The following is a 13,433-nucleotide window of genomic DNA, read 5'->3' as shown; positions in this document are numbered from 1 at the left end:
TAATGTGCGTTTGTGAAGGCCATCAGATAAGTGAGTCAGGGGCGGCTGAAGGCAGGAAAAGTTGGAGCAATGTTATAACAGCGCAGGAGATTTGGGCGCAGCCGACAATAGCTGGCAGCTGCCTGGAGGTGGAATAGTAATTAACGCTGCCGGGACTTTTGCAGGTGCAGGACGAGCCATTTTTCCGCTTTACCCTGCACCGAAATCTCCCAGCGGCTTAATAATAGGTATGCGGAAACCACCCTCTTATTGTGTAGCTATGATGGAGGAGGACAGTAACGGCAAGATAGATTTAGAATAGCACAGCCACTCAGCTCTACCAGCAGTGACAGGTGACTCTTATGTCTCCCAAATTCCCAATATATAGCATAGCCCATCATCTTGACCAAAAGTTGCAAGCTAAAACTATCTCTTCCAGTCACAAGTGCACCCACCCTATAGGCTATTCCTTACAAGAGTCACAGGCAGCACCATCTCTTCCAGTGCTGTAGCTCCTCATCTTACTTAGTAGACACAGCTGATCCTTATCTCTCTTGTAAGTACGGGGCCAATTCTAGATTTTTCACTGCCTAAGGCAAACTTGTGAGGAGGCGCCCCCCAGTACCAGTAAGGACAGCAGTGCCACCTCCTCCCTTCTGCTGTGCAAGTCAAATGAGCTGATCTTCTGCCTCCCCCTCCTCACTCACTATCAGACTCCTCACACAACAAGCTGCTTTTCCCCAATGATGACCTCCTCACCTAACTGGCTCACCTCTCACTTCTTCTCCTACTCTGACTGCATGCTGGTAGTGTAAACACAGTACAAAAATGCAGCCCCTGTAATCTCTGCGCCTGATGCAAATGTTGCACCTTGCTTCATGAGAAAAATGGCCCTGTATAAGTAACAGGGAGGCCCCAGATCTCCAGGCATTTACAGGTGGCCTCAAACTCCCCCTGTTGTCTTAGTTGACCCAAAGATGTCTTCCAGGAGTCACAAGTGGCCCCAGATATTCCCCATCATCAGTGATGAATGGTCATTGATAAGCAAGGCCGATTTATTCTTTTTCTGCTCCAGGCTAACTTTCCTGTGGCCAGTGGCAGCGCTACACTGGGGCTAGCCGTGGCTCAAGCCCCAGCTGACAAGTTACTAGTCTTCCCGTAAGCCCCCCACCTTACTCAGAGCAGTGAAGGGGGAGCAGCAGTCACAGTGGTGGGAAAGTAGGGCCGTCTCCCCCCCCCTTCCCTCATCTTGGGACTCCCCCTTCCTTGCTCCCCACTCCAGATTTGAGTGGCTGGCAGCGGGCGGTGGCAGAACACGAAGGAGATCTGTGCGCCACTGCTCTGGTCTAGTCAATGACGTCACCAGAGCAGCAGCGCACAGATCTCCTTCGCGCCAGGAATAGGAAGTGTTCTGCCACCGCCCGCTGCCAGTCACTCAAATCTGGAGGGGAAAGCAAGGAAGGGGTAGCCCCAAGGTGAGGGAAGGGGGGAGATGCCCCCCCCCCTTCCCTGCCACTGTTCCCGCTACTCCCCTTTCACTGTGCTGCCACCCCTCCTGCTGAGGGAATACCTATAGACCTGGTTACCTATATTGGGGGCATCTATACACCTGGCTACCTATTATGGGCACTGCTATAGACCTGGCTAGCTATTCTGGGGACATCTATACACCTGGCTACCTATTCTGGAAACACCTATAGGCCTGATTACTTCCACAGGGGACACCTATAGACCTGGTTACCTATACTAGGGGTACCTATTTGGGGGAACTGCTGCCAGATCAACTGTATTTTGAGGAACTGCTGTTGCCAGATTAAGTGTGTCTTGGGAAACTACTGCCATATTATTTAGATTTTGGAAGAACCTCTGCCAAATTACGTGTATTTTTGGTGTAATGCTGTCAGATTACATGTATTTTGGGGGGAAACACTACGGCAGAGCTCAAACTTCCCTGGCAGACCTTTTACACCACTGCTAAGGTCATACATATATGGTCCCACCCATTACCACGCCCACATTCTGTTGCATGGCCATGCCCATTTTTCAGTGTGAGCACCGCCTGTCAGCCATTGTGCCCCTTTTGAGCCCCCCAAAAATCTAAAGCTGTAGCCGTCACTGCCTGTGGCTCTCCTTTCAGGTACAGAAGCCACCCTCCCAAATCAATTTGCAGCTCCCTCTTCTATGTGTAACATCTATGTACAGCTGTCCCTCTCTTCATGTACAGCTCCCTTGAGCAGCAGCTCTCGTCTTTCATGTATTGCTTCCCATTTGCAGCCTCCTCTTCCATATGCAGCTGTCCCTCTTCCATCTCAAGATTCTCTATTGGGCAGCAGCCACCTAAGGCCTGGCCCTTTGTGGCCTGTCCAGAAATCTGGCCCTGGAAAGGGCACAAAGTGATAAGCATGAGAAAATATGCCTCTATTGTGTGATTAGCTTATTTTAAATACCTCAAAAGGAGAAATAATAATGATTGAGTGCAAATTTATAATACACTTATTACCATATTTTTCGGACTATAAGACACACTTTTTCGGGGAGAAGATCATGCGTTCAAATCTCAGCCAGGGTACGATCTGCATGGAGTACAATCAGCATGTTCTGCTCGTGTCTCCATGGGTTGCCCCCAGGCACTCCTGTTTCCTCCCACATCCCAAATACAGACAGATAAGTTAATTGGCTTCTACCTAAATTGGCCCTAGACTACGATACATACACTAAATGATACATACATATATAAACATAGTGAGCCTCTCTGAGGGACAAAAGGAGTACAGATTCGGGTCCTTCCTTCACTCTGGAGGGGAGGTTGCCTTTTTCTGTTAGGAAAGAGAAGACCAGGAGCCCAATAGTTCAGTATCGTTAATCACGCTAGTAGCTCAATTAACTTATGAGATATGTACTCACAAACATGGGTTGCAGTCCTGCAACCACCGTATGAGCCTGCGGGAATAAACCGTTCCCGCTCGGAGTCCCGAATTATGCAGGAGCCGGGCGGTCGCACCCCTCTTCAGGTCCTCTCTCCACGATGGAGGCTGGTCCACCTTAGGCGAGGTTATCACCTCCGTAGGAGGTGTGTAGTAACTGGAACAGGGTTGTGAGGAGGCGCCCAAAAGGTATGTGTAATACAGTAGCTGATACTATTTAAACGTATAAAAGAAACAAAGAGGTATCTTACCTCTATGAAGGACTGTCAAAAGTAGTATTCAGGGAGCCTTTATTTAAAAAAAAAATGGTTATACTGTTGACAACACGTTTCACGGGACAAGGCCCGCTTCCTCAGGTCATTAACAAAACAGTCAACCTTAATACAGACTGTGTGCAGCGTGGGCGCCGTGAAAAAAAACACGGCGCCCACGCTACACACGGTCTGTATTAAGGTTGACTGTTTTGTTAATGACCTGAGGAAGCGGGCCTTGTCCCGTGAAACGCGTTGTCAACAGTATAACCATTTTTTTTAAATAAAGGCTCCCTGAATACTACTTTTGAGAGTCCTTCATAGAGGTAAGATACCTCTTTGTTTCTTTTATACGTTTAAATAGTATCAGCTACTGTATTACACATACCTTTTGGGCGCCTCCTCACAACCCTGTCTCTGAGGGACAGTTAAAGTGTACCTATGATAGGGGATTATAAAGAAAATATACATACCTGGGGCTTCCTCTAGCCCGATTGCTCCCACGCTGTCCTCTTCTGCCTCTCCGTTCGCCCGCAAACGGCCCTGGAAAATCCTCCGGTCGGGGCCAGTCAGCGCATGTGCAGTCCAGCCAGGTGTGCTCCCCTGTCTCGCTCCTTCTGACTGGAGTGATACAGGGGAGCGCACACAACCAGGCCACTCATGCGTAGTTGGCCCCGGACCGGAGCACTTTTCTGGACCAATTGCAGGCGAACAGAGAGGCAGAAGAGGAGAGAGCAATCAGGCTGCAGGGGGCTGGAGGAAGCCCCAAGCATGTATATTTTCTTTAAAATTCCCCACCTCAGGTTCCCTTTAAGTGACAAGACAATATATTCTGTACATCGCTGTGGAAGCTGTCAGCGCTATATAAATACTAAATAATAATTAATTGTAATCATTCAAATCATGCAAGGCTTATTATTTCAATGCATTTTGGAATGCAAAAAGAATTTTGTGTTCAATGAAATAATCCTTCAGCCAATGTCCATATTTATGGTCATCAGCAGCTGTACAACAAGTCCCAGCATCTCTGATACAGTATGTGACGGCATGATATTTTATGAAGCATGTTCCTTACCTGTGGTGCAGGGAGGGTTACCGATCTATGAAGATGCTGCTCATTTATGCCCTCATCTGTATGCAGCTCTCACAGCACGTAAAGTGAAACCAATAGCCAAATTATTTTCAAACACCTCTGCCATTATCATTCTAGAAATGCAGCTTGTACAGGTACAAACCGCCCCCTGAAATGCCAAGCATCCTTCATGTGATGTAAGGAGTTTAACGTCCTATGACACAGGGAAATGATGCCCAAGCACTTTCTTATCTAGAAAACGAATCTAAATGGACAGCCTTTATACACGTTGCAGCCTTGGGAAACTAATGAACTGGTCTGCCTAATTACCTTTCTGGAGAGCCAACAGCATTGATCCTTCTTCTTTCACTAGCGTTTTGGCTCCATCTATCCATAACAATCAGCCTGTCAGGTGTAATTTCTAGTCTCAAGCAGTTTGTGAGAATTGCTGCATGAGGACGTGGTGGTGAAAGCTTTGAAGCTGCAACAGCCTGAGAGGTTTATTTCTTCACATGCACAAGCCAGACTCAAGTCATACACTGCGCTGGTCTGAATAGCTACACAGCTTGAACCGCTGGAACTCAATTCTGAGTCATTTCCATCACACAATGCATGCAGTACATACATGAAAGATATACCATGGAAAAAAGGACAGTTTATTTAACACATACTCTGTCTGTGTTTGTGTGAAGTCTGGGAGGGATAAGACTTGTTTTTGCAGGAACCGCAGACAATTCCTCATAAGCGTTTTTTTTCCACACGATATAAGTGTTTGTCTGCCATAGCTCCCAGCTTTCCCTCTTTTGGAGGGACAGTCCCCAGGGCCAGATTTGTACTCTTTACCACCCAAGGCCACTGTCACCAGCAGCCCCCTTCAGTATAGGTAGCCAGATGACCCCTCCCCCCTTCCCTCTAGTATAGGTAACCTGATGAGCCCCCGCTCCAGTATAGGTAGCCAGATGACTCCTTTAATCTCCCCTTTTCCCACTTTCCCCTTTCAGTATAGGTAGCCAGCTTGCCTTCACACCGCAGCAGCCCTCAGTGTCACTCTTTTCTCAGCTCGTCTCCAGTGCCTAAGCTTCCTCTTCCTTTCCGTCTCCAATGCTGCCCAAGTACATAGCCGCCGGCCACAATGCAAATGTGCACAGAGAGCAAGGTGGCTGCTGCACAGGCTGCTGGCAGCAGCGTACCATGGTCAGGCGCTCGCCTGATCTCCTTGCATTTGCAAGTTTGCATGCTGCATAAGTTCAGCCTGCTGCTTTCGCACTGCATTGGTACCCTTTCTCCTGTGGTGCTCTAGACCAGGGGTCCGCAACCACCGGGCCGCAGCCCACTTCCGGTCTGTTGGCAGTTTTCCACCGGGCCGCGGTGGGTCTGTCATCTCGCCCCTCTCCCCTCCGCGGCCGCCGCTCCTGTTACCTTTTGAGCGGACGGCCACTTCCTTTCTTATATTCCTCCGTAGCCGCTCTCCTCTTAGCAGCATCTCCTATTACAGCAGCGCGTCTTGCGGCTGCTGTAAGGAGGGAAGGAAGCAGGGCGGCGGTTCCTATGGTAACGGCAATGCATATCGCCGCTACAGGAAGCCGCTGCCCTGCTTCCTTGCCTCCTTACAGCAGCCGCAAGACGCGCTGCTGTAATAGGAGATGCTGCTAAGAGGAGAGCGGCTACGGAGGAATATAAGAAAGGAAGCGGCCGCCCGCTCATAAGGTAACAGAAGCGGCGGCTGTGGGGGGGAGAAGGGGGAGAGGGGGAGGGATACCACCTACCCATACTAGGGCGCTATACTGGGCACTATACTAGCTATATACTGGGCACTATACTAGCTATACTGGGCACTATACTAGCTATATACTGGGCACTATACTAGCTATATACTGGGCACTATACTAGCTATACTGGTGCACAACCTACCCACTATACTGGGCACTACCTACTAGCTATACTAGGCACTATACTAGCTATACTGGGCACTTTAGTAGCTATACTGGGGCACTACCTACCCATACTGGACACTATATTAGCTATACTGGGCACTATACTAGCTATACTGGGGCACTACCTACCCATACTGGGACTATACTAGCTATACTGGGACACTATACTAGCCATACTGGGACACTATACTAGCTATACTGGGACACTATGCTAGCTATACTGGGGCACTATACTAGCTATACTGGGGTAACTATACTAGCCATACTGGGGCAACTAAACTCCCTATACCGGGGCAACTATGCTAGCTATGCCGCCGCACCCCAGCCAACCCCCCCCCCCCCCCCCCCTGTAACCAGCTGCACACGACACTGTCCACTAGGTCGCGCGCACCTCCCCCTCCAAACATTTGGTCAGAAAGTGGTCCCCGGGCCGGAAAAGGTTGGGGACCCCTGCTCTAGACAATGGCCTAGGCAGCCTTTGCTTAAATCCGGCCCTGACAGTCCCTTTTTGGGAACCCTGTCCCACTTTCTTACTCATTTGTCCCTCTTTCAAGACTGATGTACAGATCTGTGTAAATATGTGTATTTTTCTACTGAAAATGTGCTCAATTGATTCTAAACTTTATTCCCATCCTTTAAATTGATACATTTCTTATAGTCAAATAATATAAAGGAAAATGAACCAGGACAGAAAGGACCAGTGTGGTTTGAATTATAAAACAACATATTTTTCTTATGAGAGCTTGATGGTATGCGTGATTAGTAGTGATGTGTCGTTCGTGAACAAGCCGGCTCTAAGAACCGATACTTTGAAGCGGACGAGAGGTGCCAATGCTCGTTGAGCAGAGCCGAAGCCTCAGCTCAGCTCTGTCCTGCAGTCATGAAGAAAGCTGTCTGACAGTTATTATTCCATCCGCCCACCTAGTTTTTATGTTAGCATTGCGCCACATCCCACTGGATTCACATACCTTTGCTATTGGCCGTCACACCGTCCACAAAAACACTTGATTTGTTTCTCCCCCTGTCAAATATTTCATGTAACTCCGCCTCCTCCCCGCATCATCAGGAAGTGGGCAGGTTACTTATCTATCAGCACCTTCTGTTGCTTGTCAGACATTCCTCTACAGTGGTCTTGAGGCGGCCATTGGCTACTATCACTTTGATTGTTATGTCACTGGTCTGTTGGTGACATAAGGGAATGTGATACTAAACGAAGAGCCATTTGTGAGCCGTAGGAGCCGGCTCTTTAAAGGGAGCTGATCCAAAAGAATGGAAGCTTTGAACAGAGCCAGAGCTCTCATAACTAGTGACTAGGGGTGTGACGGAGACATGGTTAAAGGGGTGGCAAAGGCGTGGCTTAAGTGTTCCTATTTCTTATCTCAAAAAGTTGAGAGGTGTGGTCTGCGATTGAACTCGGACCATTTTTTTTGTACAGTAGCCAGTGAATTTTAATGAATCACATGCAGTGCAGGTTGAAAATGCACTGGCCCTAAAGGAAAGAATTACTTGTGTTATCGCAAGCGATGTTGGATTGCAGAAAAACGTCTGCCAATTCTAAGAGTAGGACCCCTGCCTCTATCTAACCACCTGAAACATAAGTGTATTTGTAAATATCACCCTCTGAAAATTAAAATGGAATTACTGAGCTTCCACTAAATTAATGAGTGTAAGGCAAAAAAGTAAGCGCTTGTTAGAGCAAACCTAAAGGCTATGTTCACAGTAGTGCCTTGCAGTATAATTGGCACTTTGTAACCCGGCTTGCCGCACTGCACTGCACCCCCTATGCATTTTTCATAGTGTGACGGATGTGTTGCAGAATAATGGCATGTGACATAGTGAGACAATGCATGCAGTGCGTTATCACAAAACACACACGTTCACAGTAACAGTGAAGCATACTTGATTGTATGCTGCATTGTATGCAATGCAACGTGCGGATAATGTGTGGCACCGCTTACCCATTGTGTTGTGTTCCTGCTGTTAGAGGGAATGCAAATCCCACTGTGAACCTAGCCAAAGTGGAAATGTAACTCATGAATTAAATAGCCTTATTAAATCTGGAATTCTTATCCTAAATTACTTGTACCTAAACGTAGAAAATGTAGGTTTGAGGTTTTTACTGTCTTGGATGAATGTTAGCATTTTTTAATGATTTTCAGCTACCATGCAGACAAATCTTGAATTATTCAACTATTTTGTCTGTTCCATGTACTCCTTTGGATTAATCTATATAAATACAACCAAACTGACATGTGCAGGCAGAGCATGTCAGATTGTTTACATAAGCAAAGTAGCATGTGTTATGCACGTACTGCAACTCACATCATGCACACAATGCACGTGTTGTTGGTATAAGGGGGTGTTTTGCCTCATGGGAAGGGTTTTTAAACCCTCTAAGGCCTCTTGCACACTGCAAGCAAATCAGATTCAGATTCAGATTTTTAATCTGTTTTTACATCCGATTCCGATTCAGATTTTTAATCTTAACTGCATGCTGCGTTTTTTGATCCGTTTTTCTGTTGAATGTATTCAAGGAAAATCGGAAACGGAATCGGAATCGGAATCGGAAACGGAATCGGAATCGGAATCGGAAAACGGATTTGCAGTGTGCAGGGAGCCTAACTTCGCTCACCACCGTAGTGGGTAAAATGAATTGCAGCAAAACATTAGGAAAAATTCAATAATAATATTTATTGAGCTACAATCCTGTTATAATAATTTCTAGGCTTGCAGAATCATAGTTACATTGTATTTGAGTAATTAGTGAGCATCAATATTATTTCTTATGGAGTATTGCAGTATCCCCCAGAAAAGATCAGGGGACCTTAGCGACGTCGGAGAGGAAATATTTGGCTACACCAACAGACGGCAAGTTACATAGTTACATAGTTATTTTGGTTGAAAAAAAGACATACGTCCATCGAGTTCAACCAGAAAATAAAGTACAACACCAGCCTGCTCCCTGAAATATCCCTGTTGATCCAGAGGAAGGCGAAAAAAAACCCTTACAAGGCATGGTCCAATTAGCCCCAAAAGGGAAAAAATCCTTCCCGACTCCAGATGGCAATCAGATAAAATCCCTGGATCAACATCACTGGGCACCTAGTAATTGTAGCCATGGATGTCTTTCAACGCAAGGAAAGCATCTAAGCCCCCTTTAAATGCAGGTATAGAGTTTGCCATAATGACTTCCTGTAACAATGCATTGCACATCTTAATCACTCTTACTGTAAAGAACCCTTTCCTAAATAAATGGCTAAAACGTTTTTCCTCCATGCGCAGATCATGTCCTCTAGTCCTTTGAGAAGGCCTAGGGACAAAAAGCTCATCCGCCATGCTATTATATTGCCCTCTGATGTATTTGTACATGTTAATTAGATCCCCTCTAAGGCGTCTTTTCTCTAGACTAAATAAACCCAGTTTATCTAACCTTTCTTGGTAAGTGAGACCTTCCATCCCACGTATCAATTTTGTTGCTCGTCTCTGCACCTGCTCTAAAACTGCAATATCTTTTTTGTAATGCGGTGCCCAGAACTAAATTCCAGATTCCAGATGTGGCCTTACTAGAGAGTTAAACAGGGTCAATATTATGCTAGCATCTCGAGTTTTTATTTCCCTTTTAATGCATCCCAAAATTTTGTTAGCTTTTGTCTGCTTGTCCTTCGAAAGCCCCCAACTCGAAAGCATTTTCCCTCCTTTATATAGGCAGAATTCAATGTCTGCACAGGCGCAGAACATGTTTTATCCATGCACCTGTGCAGATAAGGGTGCGTAATCACCATGTGCTTGGATCATTGCGCCTGTGTAGACAAGGCACATGACTGCGTGATCACAACGTGCTTTAGAAGCATCACAGAACACGTCTGACTATGTGAGAACTTGCACATCATCTCATATTTTGACTAGTGTTGTAGATAGCAAAAATTCTCATGGTCAATCTTCCATGAGAATATAGCAAAACTCTCATGGTCAATCTTCCATGAGAGTGTTACGGTTAGAAATATCTCATAGCCAGTTTTTGATGAGAATGAACAAATGTGTTATTTTGAATTATAACTGCCAGTGTTGTAATGAACTATCATAGAACATACAATATTAAAGGAAGCTGACATATATACCGTGAACAGTAATCTCTTATCAATCAAGTTCATGTTGAACTGCCCCGACCTGGTCGTACCGGTATTCCTCAAAATCGTTAACTGTTTCTTACAATCAGGGATATTTCCTGCTTTACTGAAGGAAGCAATCATCAGTCCTCTCCTCAAAAAACCCTCCCTGGACCCAGATGCAATGACCAGCTACAAACCTGTCTCTAACCTCCCCTTTCTGCGCAAGCTAATTGAAAAAGCTGTTTAACTCCAGCTAGAAGCCAAAATCCTACAAAACAACAGTTATGACCCATTCCAGTCTGGCTTCAGGAAACACCACAGCACTGAAACTGCCCTTATCCAAATATGCAACCACCTGCTCATGGCAAGAGACAGAGGAGAGTGCTCGATCCTCATACTGCTAGACCTTTCTGCAGCCTTTGATACAGTTGACCATGACATCTTGATAAACAGGCTACAGGAATACTGCGGCATTGATGGCATAGTTCTTCAGTGGTGCTCGATCCTCATACTGCTTGACCTTTCTGCAGCCTTTGATACAGTTGACCATGACATCTTGATAAACAGGCTACAGGAATACTGCGGCATTGATGGCATAGTTCTTCAGTGGTTCCAATCCTTCTTGAGTGGCAGAACCCACAAAGTGTCTATGGGGCCCTTCCTGTCCACCCCTGTATCACTTAAGTATGGGGTGCCCCAGGGCTCAATCCTCTCTCCCCTGCTTTTCACGACTTACATGTTACCACTTGGAAAACTAATCCAAAAACATGGCCTGACATACCACTGCTATGCAGATGACACCCAACTATATTTTTCCTTCAAGCCTCGTGTGACAGACCCAACTCTAACTATAAACGCCTGCTTACGTGAACTACAGCAATGGATGAACGACAACTGGCTGAAACTAAATGCAGACAAAACTGAAGTCCTTCTGATTGGAGGGCAGAGCATGATAACAAAACAACTTAACTTGCAGTCTTCAACACTGGGAATAGGAGGCACGGATCTACGCAGCTCTGATCATGTGCGTAGCCTGGGAGTTCTAATTGATGGGAATTTAAACTTCAGAACTCAAATCTCTGCTGTGGTGAAATAATCCGATTTTCACCTGAAGAACATTGCAAAAATCAAGCACCTCATCCCCCCAGAAGATCTTCCAACCTTAGTCCATGCCTTCATCACATCCAGGGGAGTAGCAATAGGGGGTGCAGAGGTAGCCACCGCATCGGGGCCCTTGGGCCAGAGGGGCCCCGAAGGGCCCTCCCTCAACTACAGTATTAGCTCTTTATTAGTCCTGTGCTGGTAATAATCACTTCTATAGATACTTTGAATAGTAGTGATCACTAACAAACTGTTCCCCATCCCCTTCTTGCTCCTCTGACACTTTGGTGCACCGTATCAATTGTTATGTATAGAGTGCAGGGGGGCCCCTTTGTAAAACTTGCATCGGGGCCCACAGCTCATTAGCTACGCCACTGATCACATCCCGACTGGACTACTGTAATGCTCTCTACACTGGCCTTCCAAAAAAGGTCTTGTACCGCCTACAGCTGATACAGAATACTGCTGCCAGACTGCTAACCAACCAACCCCGTCACTGCCACATAACGCCAGTCCTGCACTCCCTTCACTGGCTACGTATAGAATGGAGAGTCCTATAAACTATAAAGCATCAAACGGTAAAACCAGAGAGTCCCACCCCACATAGCATTCAAACATAATTTAGTAAACCATAAATGTGGGAACAACTTAACATGACCTGCTATCTGTGGGGTAGCAATCACCCCTGCAGGGGAAGCAGGCGCAGGGGGGCCCAGAGTGGGGAGAAGTCCAGGGGTGCCCTGCGACTCTGGGGTCCACCTCATGCCCGTATGCATTAATGAGGGAGGGGGGCACCATTCAAAGTTTTGCAGGAGTTTTTAGTTACGTCCCTGCCTGCTATGCCAATATAGCCCTAGTCTTATCAGACTCTTTGTTTTCGTACCACACTGCCTATTTCTTGGTGAAGGCCTCATTAGAGTCATGAGTAGTGTTGAGCGAACAGTGTTCGCCACTGTTCGGGTTCTGCAGAACATCACCCTGTTCGGGTGATGTTCGAGTTCGGCCGAACACCTGGTGGTGTTCGGCCAAACTGTTTGGGTTCGCCCGAACGGCTCAATGCCTGGCCGAACAGGGCCCCTGTTCGGCCGAACAGGGCCCTGTTCGGCCGAATACGGCCCCCCTATGGGGTCGCAGGCATAAGGGGGGAGCATGCCCCGATCGCGGGGGGGGGGCAGAAATTCCCCCCTCCCCCTCCGCTAGCGCTCCCCCCTCTGCCCGCTTCCCCATACAAAAGTTTAAGGAAAGTAAAATAGTACCGGTGGTAGTGGCTGGCAGTGGCACTGTGAAGTGAGTGAGGAGGAGGAGTCCGGAGAGTGACGCGTTGAGGGAGGCCAGGCAGCGGGCGGTTCAGCAGTAGTACCCTTGTGGTACTTCTTCCCTTTCTCTGACCTCACGTCCTCTGCATGATGACGCATACGAGGGTACGCGTGACGCGTACCCTCGTATGCAGAGGACGTGAGGTCAGAGAAAGGGCGGAAGTACCACAAGGGTACTACCGCTGAACCGCCCGCTGCCCGGCCTCCCTCAACGCGTCACTCTCCGGACTCCTCCTCCTCACTCACTTCACAGTGCCACTGCAAGCCACTACCACCGGTACTATTTTACTTTCCTTAAACTTTTGTATGGGGAAGCGGGCAGAGGGGGGAGCGCTAGCGGAGGGGGTGGGGGGAATTTCCGACCCCCCCCCCCAACGATCGGGGCATGCTCCCCCCTTATGCCTGCAACCCCATAGGGCCCCCAAAAGCGGGATGTTCGGGGAGTTCGGGGTTCGGCCCGAACATGCCGAACATCGCGGCCATGTTCGGCGAACGTTCCCGAACCCGAACATCCAGGTGTTCGCCCAACACTAGTCATGAGCACTATGAAACAAGTCATCTAGCCTTCAAATTTCATGAAGTTCAGTGAAAAGCTGGATCATAGTGGGTACATCAGAACTCTTCCAGTTACGTGCTATTAGTAGTTTAGCTATGATGTGCCTGTAAGCCTTTTCTTGGTTTAGGACATTTTCCCTAGGAGCAGATTTAATAGTGAAAGTTCTGGCGTAAATGGAAGCATTTCCAAAT

Source organism: Hyperolius riggenbachi, chromosome 9, assembly GCF_040937935.1.
Source record: "Hyperolius riggenbachi isolate aHypRig1 chromosome 9, aHypRig1.pri, whole genome shotgun sequence".
NCBI lineage: Eukaryota > Metazoa > Chordata > Amphibia > Anura > Hyperoliidae > Hyperolius > Hyperolius riggenbachi.
This window is presented reverse-complemented; position numbering follows the sequence as displayed.